The sequence below is a fragment of the Pteropus alecto genome, unplaced genomic scaffold, assembly GCF_000325575.1.
Source record: "Pteropus alecto unplaced genomic scaffold, ASM32557v1 scaffold141, whole genome shotgun sequence".
Taxonomy (NCBI): Eukaryota; Metazoa; Chordata; class Mammalia; order Chiroptera; family Pteropodidae; genus Pteropus; species Pteropus alecto.
Genome location: NW_006430459.1, coordinates 59020 through 69834, shown reverse-complemented (window position 1 = coordinate 69834; position 10815 = coordinate 59020). Strand labels below are relative to the sequence as shown.

The window sequence follows — 10815 nt, the reverse complement described above, 5'->3', positions numbered from 1 at the left end:
TCGAGAGCATCCTCTAAGAGGGCGTTTGGGCCCAGGGAGATTCCATAACGACCCTCGGTCTAGATTCCCGCAGGAATTCTGAAGTCACGTGAGCAGTTGGAGTTCTGCGGTTTTCTCCAGGGAGGTGGAAGGCCCAGGCGGTGGGCAGACTCCACGCTTTCAATCAGTGAACAGGACCCTTCTTCAGTAATTATATATATGAAACAAAGAAAACAATTCTGATTGGTGGATTTCTGGTTGAGTACAGGCATATTTAAGCCATCTTGGGTCACTTTTAATACTCTGCTCCTGGTATCCTTCTCAAGGCTGAGCATACATCCACCAATACTCAAACACTTTTTCTAACCTTTTTAAGGCAGCTGGCAGTTCTGTAGTAACTAAAATTGCTTATACCAAACAGTGCAAGGGGCTGGAGACAACCTTGGGCCTAGGAAGCTAGGATTCCATGAATCCATCCTATACATCCTATATCTAATTGGAACATCTCCATGATATACCCTGTATCTCCTGATAGACTATGATTGTCAAAACTTTAAAGGTGAAACCTCTTATTCCAACCAAAGCCTTCCACACTAATCTACTCTGTGAATGTGAAGAAGGCAGAGTAGTCTGGTTAAAATGAGGACTACAAACCCAGAGTCCTGTCCATCGAGCACCCTTTCTTCCCTTTTGGGGCACCCAACCACAGAACTCTAGGGTTCTCCCTGAGCATAGTGGGGAAAGCTCTGGGCTAGAAGACCTTTCTTGAGACATGGAGTCCCTCATGCTCTTGTACAGGTATATAGATGTAGACTCCATTCTATCCAGTACATTGAATGCCAATTTTGCTGCCTGGCTTTCCAGCACTGCCAACAACTCGTGGTCCCCCAGCACACTTTCCCATCTCATTTCTAGTTTCTCCAAGCCCTCATTGCCCACCACCTCTGAACTAGATATACATAGGTCCATACTGTCCTCCTAATTACTCATCCAGTCTCTATTCTCAGCTCAGGACTGGCTATTCTCCCTCCATTCCAGAAGCTACCTTAGGATTTTGCACAGGCTCTTCTCTCTTGCTGACCCCAATCCCTGTTTCTGTCTTCCTGGGCCTGGACCTGCTTTGAACTCTCCTCCCTTAACCTAGTGGCCTCTCAGTACTCAGTAACTTAGCAGGCCCTCTCTGTTTTTCCACCCATCCTTCCATCTTTTGAAATTATCCTTAGGTCACGTTGAAACGCCCTCAACAAGAACAGAGATCTGGGCTCATTTTACTTCTACCTGTTGCCTCTGCTCTCAACATAACATACAATCTCCTTGACTGATATTCAGCTTCCCTAATCTCAACCAAAACCTATTAAAGCTGTGTAGCTTAATCCACTTCAAGAATACAGGACAAGTGGTTCCTATAAGAGTCCCTTATTCAACAGAGAAGAGAACAAAGAAGAGTAATTTGGATTTGGAGTTCACAGCAGCCCCTCTAGTTACATCGTGTTCACATTTAAGTGATGAGTGCAATTTAATGCCTGGAATAAGTGGTCACTATGCTAGGGCCTTGGTACAAAAAAAAAAAAAAGGAAAACAATTGGTCAATAAAAATAGTCAAACACACAAAAACCAACAGTATAATTTCATTTTTCCCCTTATCCTTTCACCTACTGTTGGCATACATTTTACTTCTACTGTACATTATGTTATAAACTCCACCATGCATTGTTATTATCTTTACTTAACAGTTATCTCTTAAAGGCATTTACATAAATAAGAAAATCAGCTTTATATTTATTCATTAAGTTGCTATTCCTGGTGCTCTTCGTTCCTTTGTGTAGATCCACATTTCTATCTGGTATCATTTTCTGTCTTCTTGGAGGACTTGAATATTTCTTTTAAACATTCTTTAACATTTCTTGTAGTGCATATCTCTTGGTGATTAATTCTTTAAGGTTTTGTATTTCGGAAAAAGCCTTTATTTCACCTTTGTTTTTTGTAATATGTTTTCACTGTATATAGAATTCTAGGTTGACAGTTTAATTTTTCAGTGCTTTAAAGATATTGCTCCATTCCCCTCTTGCTTTCATTGTTTTGACAACAAATCTACTCTTATCTTTACTCCTCTGTAGTAAAGTGTCTTTTTTTTCCCCTCGGGGTACTTTTCAGATTTTCTCTTTATCGTCGATTTTAAGTAATTTTATTATTATGAGCCCTGGTATATGTTTCTTCATATTTCTTGTTCTTGGCATTCTTTTAGCTTTTTGAATCTCTAGGTTTATAGTTTTCATCAAATTTGGAGATTTTTCCTTCATATATTTTTGCCATCTCCCCATTTTCCCTCTCCTTTGGGGTCTCCAAATGTATGTACACAGGCCACTTGAAGTTGCCTCACAACTCACCAATGCTCTGTTTACTTGAGGTCTTTTTTGTATCTTCCATGGCCCCATTTAACATGTTTAACCTTTCCCCTATCTTTTGAACATATGAAATACACTTATATATAATACCGTTTTCATATCTTTATCTATTAACCCTATCATTTGTATCATTTCTAGGTAAGTTTTAATTTATTTTATATTTTTCATTATTGATCTTACTTTCCTGCTTCTTTTTTTTTTTAGGGTCAAAAGGAAAGTTTATTAGAAAAGAGATAATACTTCATAGAGTGTGGTCTCCTCTCAGAGGCAGAGAGAGGGATCCCTTGCTTCTTTGAATGGTTGGTAATTTTGATTGGATGTCAGGCATTGGAAATTTTACCTTGTTAACTGCCGGGTATTTTTGTGTTTGGGTAAATAAATATTCCTTAGCTTTGTTCTGGAATACAAGTTACTTGGTAACGATATGATCATTAAGGGTCTTGCTTCTAAACTTTTTTAGGTGAGATAAAAGTAGCATTTAGACTATGGCTAATATTTCTCATTTCTAAGGCAAAGCCATTCTGTGTATTCTTACTGAGTCTCATGAATTATGTATGAGGTTTTCCACTTTGACTGATGGGAAGAAGAATTCCCAGACATGAATGATCTCTTGAGATTTCTGTCTCTGGGGTTTTGTCCTGTAAACTCTATCCACCTAGCACCCCTAGACACCCAGCTTCATCTCCTCAACTCAAAGAGATGACCAGGCTCCTCCACTGTGTGCTGTGATCTGTAATTTCTTCCTAGGCAGTAAGCTTGGGCAATCATAGGGCTTAACTTATTTGCTTTTCATCTCTCAGAGAACACTGTTCTCCTTTGCCTGATGTCTAACATATTGAAAATCATTGTTTCATGTAGTTACCTGTTTTTTTAGTTGTTTAAAGTACGTGTGTAAATTTGGTCCCATTACTCTCATCATGGCCAGTATCAGAAGTCCTATAATCCAAATTTAAAACGTAAATTGTCAACGTATGACAACTGTCCCAGTATTTCAAGTTAGTCAAATTAAAACCAGATTGAGAGACTGTGGGACACACACATATACACACACGTGTTATATGTACCTATATCTCACATCTTTTCTGCATTCACAATTCTTCCATTTTACACACAAACAACTGAGAGCATATACAGCAAAATAGTAACAATGCTTTTCTCCTGCTTGTAGAAATATTAGTGACTTTTTATTCCTTTATTTATGCTTTCGATATTTCTAACATTTCTAAGGCACATAAGAATTATCATTATAATAACAAATAAAATCCTCTAAATATTTTAAAATGTTATTTAGATTACCAAAAATAAATGCTCATTATCTAGATGTTTTGTTTGTAATATTGGTCAACATCTTGCTGGATTCTTTTCAGCCCCTGCCATGCTTGCTGGCTATGTATCAATAAAGAAGCAAAGAAACAAACCAAAAACTCTTTGAAATCCAATTAGCAGGCTATGTGTAGTCATGTAACTTCTCTCAGACTTTCAAATACAATGCGTCACAAGTAAGCATTTATCTTGTTTTTAAAACTGTCTCTTGAGAAAAACTAGTAACATTTTAAAAGGGAAAATTATATTTGTATTTAAGTCCTATTCCCAATGACATGATATTGAATCCAATATTTATAGGAAAGGTTGTTAGTAGGCAATATTGGAAGGAAGAATTATTATGATTGCTTTCATCGTTATGAGTGTTGTATACATATTATTTGTCAAAACTTGTTTATATGTCTCTTGTAACAGTGCATAATAAACACTATTATTTAAAATATGTTTTTCAGTCATTAATGCCATTAGTGCTGCATGAGTGAAAATGTATGGTTTTAAAATACTGACTTACCTAAGAATGATGCAATATTTTCATAACAATGACCCGCATTTTCTTTGATGAACTATTATTCAACACATAGCTTCTAAGTTAACTCCATACCTATCTTTCAAACTGAATACCATGAAAAAGAACTAGGATTCATTAAAAAAAAATTTTAGTTTCAGGTATACAGTACATTGGTTAGAAATTTATTTAGTTTATGAAGTGATCCCCCTGATTACTCTGTCACCCATCTGGCTCTACACATAGCCATTACTATACTATTGACTGTATTTCCTATGTTGGACTCTATATTCTTGTCATTATTTTTTGTTAGCACTCCTCTACTGTAGGTAATACATGCTTGGTTGGTAGCTATGTCTCACACTCTTCTCTCTGCATTGACAATTTCTCCATTTTAATGTTTTCATTCACACACCGTCCTATCAAAGTCATGAATGGTTCCTCTGTTATGATTTCATGTTATTCTTGTGCCTCAGGAATTTTCTTACTACTCTATCATTTGTAGTTTGTTCTTTTGCAACTCATCAAGTTCTGATCTTTACCAAATGATTTTGATCTAAAGATATTTCTATAGATTTTCAGCTATCAAAAGGGTGCACTTAATTCATTTGCAATGAAACAATCTTATATAACATTTTTATTTTTCCCTTCTAAAAATATAGGTTCACATTCTCCAAAAAAGAGTAAAATGGAAATAATAAACACCTGTATCTTTACCAATAACTTTTTTTACTAACCTCGTTTTATACTTAACCAGCATTTTCCCCTTGTAAAATTATAACTGTTCCTTATTTTCGTATGTTATCGATAATCTTGTCCTTTTATATGCATTTACTATAGATCTAAATGATTTGTTGGCTATCCCAAATTTTTAAATAATTACACATTTCTACTAGATCATAAGACATTTATTTATTAATATGATTATAATGTAGGTTTATCATTTTTACCCTTTCTGAAAACTCACGTATCATACATCCCTTACTCTATACCTACAGTTTCTTATACTTTAAAAGTGTCCAAAGCTTTTTAATATCATTGAATATTTCACTTTCTCTGATATTTTCAAGGAAACAGCTTTTGTGCTCATTGATGTGATTTGTTTCCATAATTTCAATTTCATTTATTTCTGCTTTTATCTATATAATTCCCATTCTTTTGTTGCCTAGGATTTACTTTTTTTATAGTTTCTTAAAGTGGAAGCTTAGATTATTGATCTGAGTTCTGTCTTCCTTTCTGATGTAAGCATTTAATGACATAAATTTCTCTCGAAGCATTGCTTTAGCTAAATGCCACAAATTCTAATATGATCTATTTTTATTTTCACTTGTTTCCAAATATTTTCTAATGTCCCTCAAGAATTTCTTTTGAAATATGAGTTAGTTAAAATGTGTTGTTTAATCTCCAATTATTTGGTGAATTTGAAGATATCTCTTGTATTCTTTAGTAGAGAATATACTTTATATGATTTAAATTTTTTTACATTTGTTAAGAGTTGTTTTACAGCTTATTTTGGTGAATATTACATGTGTACTTGAAAATAATGTATATTTTTCTGTTGTTGTGTGGAGTGTTTTGCAAATGCCAATTACATTAATTTGATTGATAGTGCTGTTTGGGTCCTTCAATATCCTTGCATATTTTTTATCCACCTTTTCTATCATTTACTCAGGGAGGAGTGTCACAGTCTCCAAATATAATTGTAGATTTGCCTATTTGTCCTTTCGTTTTTTTTTCAGTTTTTATATCATGTATTTTTAAACTCTGCTTTTAGGTGCATACACACTAAGGATTGTTATGTCCTCTTGATGAATTCTTATATCTCAAGGACACAACCAAATTTATCCTCCAATCTCATTTTTAGGGTGTTTCCTAGAACCACTTTTGTTACCACTTTCTTTATAAATCAGGACACAGAAATAGCAGAAGTAATTTGAATAGACAGAATTTAATATACAAACTTATTTACTAGATACAAAATTATTAGCTTCATGACTTCAAAAATGTACAAATGAGAGAACTCAAAGGGATCATGGAGGTAAAAACTGGAGGAAGCAGCAGGGCTGGTAGAGCAAAGGGAAGAGGTTGGAATTATTAAAACTTATCAAAGACATTGAAAATAATAGGAGGGGCCTTGTGGAATTGAAGCACAGACTTCTGATAAAGGAAACTTCTCAGCTGGTGTTGGTGTTCCTAAAGTCTGAGGGCCTGACAATCAGACTTCTGTAGAATGGGCGCTACTTACCTGACTTCTCTAAGGAGAGCTCAATGAACTAGTTCTGCAAGTGTTGGGAAACCTACAAATGAATTTGTTTACTTCTGTCAGAAGGAACTTCATCTACCTAGGTGAAGAAGCATATGGGAATGATGCTCAGAGGAACTGCAAGAAGTCCAGAGACGTAAACAGGAAGAAGCCAGACCCTTTTTTCTCCTACAAACATAGTCTCTCTCTACCCTCTTCTACTGGCAGAGCTTAACAGGCATTCAGCAGGCAACGAAGAAATCTGGTTTACGAAGTCCCAGCTCCAACATCACAAAACAGAGTACAGAAGGAGGATGAGAGTGAAAGATAAATTAATATATTAAAATGTGTACACAGCATAGCAAAGAAAAATATGAGCAGATAGTCTTCATTTCTGAAACAGGTCATAAGACTATGGCTGATATTTATGACTTATTTTTTTTAAGTGGAGAAAAAGTTTATTATAAAAATCCACTCTTATAAAACACTGCATTTCTGTAACCCAAGATAATATTTTGACTTGTGATTTCTACACTGTTAGGCAAATGATTCTTACAATAGAAATGATATCTGATAACTGCGATTTTCCTAATTTTGAAATTAAATATTAGACTAACAGTACTCATGTTAATAACTTATTTTCATTTCAGTGCCATTATTTCTAGGATTAATGATATTTTTTAGTTCATTTTCAAATCAACTCGTTTCTTTATTGTCCTGTTTCACAGGGTTTCAGTATTTCCAGTTCTTTGGTTATAGAGTCTATGCTTATCTATTGACTCTTCCCCTACTGTTAGTTTGTGTTCTTGTATGGCTTATCATTTTTCACATTAAACTACGTTGAGTTTTTTTGTGAAACATCAATGTTATGGATGTGAGGCCATCTCTAAGGCTGGCTTTACTTTCCAGGGAGTTCTATTTCCCTATAGGCATGTAGCTCTGTTCTCTCTCTAAAATCTTCTGTGATTGTAGAGGTCTTTGTCCTCAGCCATTGGAGCCTAATACACTCTAATATTTCAAAGCTTCATTTTTTTTTTTTGACATCTTGGTTTAGAGTTTGGCCATTTATAGTTTTGTATTTCATATAGTATTCTGTTAAATCCAAGGAGGGGGGTTCCTTTATCAGTTTAACATACTATATTGACTTTGATTTGGCTTGAGTTTAACATTGTGCTGCCTTATTTGCTAGATATTCACCAGTGTTCCTGAATGTAGGTATTTTGGAGGAAAAATATCCAAGGTAAATTTGTTTAGAATTTCTGTAAAAGTTAATTTTTATAAATTCAAATATAAACTTTATTTCAACAGAAAAAGCCATAATTTAAGTATTTGTAAAAATTAAACTAAAATAGCTTTTGAAAATCTCACTATACTTCAGTGCTAAAAAGAATGTTAAGGCTACTTTGCATTTCAAGTCATAAAAACTGCAATACATTTAAAAATAATTACAACCATTGTTTGCTCTCTTTCGAGTAACTGTATTACTAAAAAACTGGCTACTAAAGTGACTGGATAGTCATATCAAGTTTTCATGTCACCCTATTTTTTGTACATATTTAAAAATTATGCATACGATGCAGGACTTCATGAAAAGTTGTGGTTTTCCCCATATTTCCAACAGGTCTGATCTTGAAGTCCTAAACTTCTGTCCATATAAGCTTCAAAATGTAGACTTAACTGAATGATTCAACTAGCAGTACTTAAAGATAATTATGTAATACTTGAGCTAAAAGTTGAAGCAATTTCATTGGTTTATGATCCATATATCATCTTATGAACATCATTCCTTTGTATATATTAATGGGATCCATCTTCGATTTCTTCTTCTTCTATCCCCTTTTTTTTCCCTTTTGGTCTTCCTTTTTGTGGCCTGAGGTCACCAGTTCCTTGGGTAAAATCAAAATACTTCCATCATCGCTGCATTGAAGAGCATATTGGTTTGGATTGACTGGCCTTCATCATCTCTTAACATGCTAAAAAAACCATGATAAAGGCTATGTAGCTTCTCTTTCAGTACATTAATGGCTTTGTTAAACTGGACTTACTCTCTTTTGACGGTTTCCTTCTTTACTTGCAAGTTACATACATCATCTTCTAGATTAAAAATTATGTCCGGTTTGTGCTTACCACAGTTCTGAGCAGCAATTTTATTTTTCCCTCTTCATCTAATATCATAGATTAGTGACACTTGTAAATCCATCAAATAGTACCTGCTTAACATGCTGTTGAAAGGTCTTGGCTTGTTAGATTCCTCATCTATGGTCAGCAAGTGGAAGAAATACTGTCAAATTAGTTCCAGGAAGGGTTTATTCAGGATTGATGGTATGAGAATTTAACTGCAGAATTGATTCTTGTGGCTGTGAAGTCCTTTCTACTGAATCTCTTCTAAATGTATTATCAGGACACAGCAACATGGCCTCATGGAAATTCATACTGTGGCTTATAGCCTGGCTACAATTTACATTGTAAAGTGCTGAAGAATTCAAGCCATCATTGATACTTCCTGTAAGAGGAGGAATATCTCCCAGTGAGATGTCCTATAGTGAATTTTCAGGCTGTGATGAAAACAACTGAAATGTTTTCCAAAGAGAAAGATGTGCCAGTCCCATTTAGATGTCTCATTTCTAGATTTAGCGGTCTTTTCTGCTTCCCATTCAGATTTATCTGTTATTTTATTTTCACCTACATTCTTCTGCCATAGCAATTTTTCATTCTAGGTTGACACTCTTTGCTCATTTTCCTCATGCTGGGAACTGACCCATAGCTCTTAGTACCCTATTCTTCTCACTTGCGTGTCCTCTGGCATCAGACACTTGAGCTGTTGGTTTGGCAGATGCATTCTCCTCCTCCCTAGCCACCAAGGGGCTACTCATAGCTGCTCAGGGTTGCCTCCACCGCCCTGTGCAGCCTGGCTGCTGCCACACAGCTGGTACCAACTCTTCCGGCCTACAAGGTTGCGGCAGCACAGAGTAGCCCTGGGACCCCATCAGTGTTTCCAGCCGCCACGCTGTACACAGGCCACCCAGGTGCAGGGAATGAATGGGACTCCCAGCCCAATCACCTCCCTGAGCAGCTGGCCCTTGGGCTCTACTGCGGGGTCCAGCTCCTGGCCTTTGGAGTGCACGCGGTCCACATGCCCCCATCCTCAGGCCGGGAAGCAGCTGAGCATATAGGTGGTACTTGTTGGGCCACTCCTGAGCAGCAGCTCATCCCAGAGCAGGGTGGACAGTAGGAGCAGCAGGTAAAAGTCCAGGTTCTGGTCCAGTTGGAGCCCTGCCAAGCTCAGTGGGATGGTGAGGTGCAGGAGGCCGCAATTGTCAGACCACCAGGGATTCAGGTACTTCATCTCCTTCTGCATGCCCTGGGATGCTCCTGCCAGCACCCATGGGTCCCAGGGCTCCAGCGGCCACTGGGGCATGTGAGGGCTCCACGTGCAGCCAGCACTTGTCAAGAAGAGACAATGAAGCAAGACAATGACCTGGGCCACTGCCCTGCACAGCTGTCATGGGGTCCCGGAGACAGGCACAAAGGCTCACACTGAGAGGACCGCATGGTGGCGAGAGCTCAGGATTGGTGGGGGAGGAGCCACCCACGTGCAGAGGCCATCTTCTGGGTCACCTTGCAGCTCCATGCCACAGCCAGGCCCTGCCCTTATTGTCTTCATTATCATTTCTATTCTCATTGTGAAATATTTTGATAGAAGTATTGCACACATACATAAAAGCAGACAAATATGTGTGTGTGTGTATATGTACACACACACACACACACACACACACATATCCAGAAATTATCATAATTGTATCACCAGGGTCATAACAAAAAATCAGGTCAAGAAATTATTGACAAACATGTAAAGGAAAATTAACAATGAAAAAATAGTGTTTTCAGCTAAAGATGCTGAAAGGATCAAATGTTTAAAAAGAACCTTGATTATTAGCTCATGCCATATATCAAATTAACTTGCATTGTATCATAGACTTAAAAACAAAAAAGAGCTGTGAAACATATCGGAAACATAGGTGAAAATCTTTGAAACCTTAGATTAAACAAATATTTCATAAGATACAATAAACCCGAACCCTAAGAGAAAATTTGATGAATTGGAGTTCATCAAAATTTAGAATTTGTGCTCTTCAATGGACACTATAAAGATAATTAAAAGACAAGCCACAATCATCAACAAATCAAAAAACAAGTGTTGGCGAGGATGTGGAGAAAAGAGAACCCTCAAACACTGTTCGTGGGATTGCAGACTGGTATAGCCATTATGGAAAATGGTCTGGAGGTTTCTAAAAAAATTAAAAATAGAACTACCTTTTGACTCAGCATTTACACTTATGGGTACTTACTCAAAGAAA

At 36.6% G+C, this 10815-nt stretch overlaps 1 pseudogene; it reads right to left on the bottom strand.

Annotated features, from left to right (window-relative positions):
- Positions 1-8706: 8706 nt before the first annotated feature.
- Positions 8707-9800, bottom strand: LOC102880633 (annotated as a pseudogene).
- Between the last annotated feature and the right edge of the window lie 1015 nt (positions 9801-10815).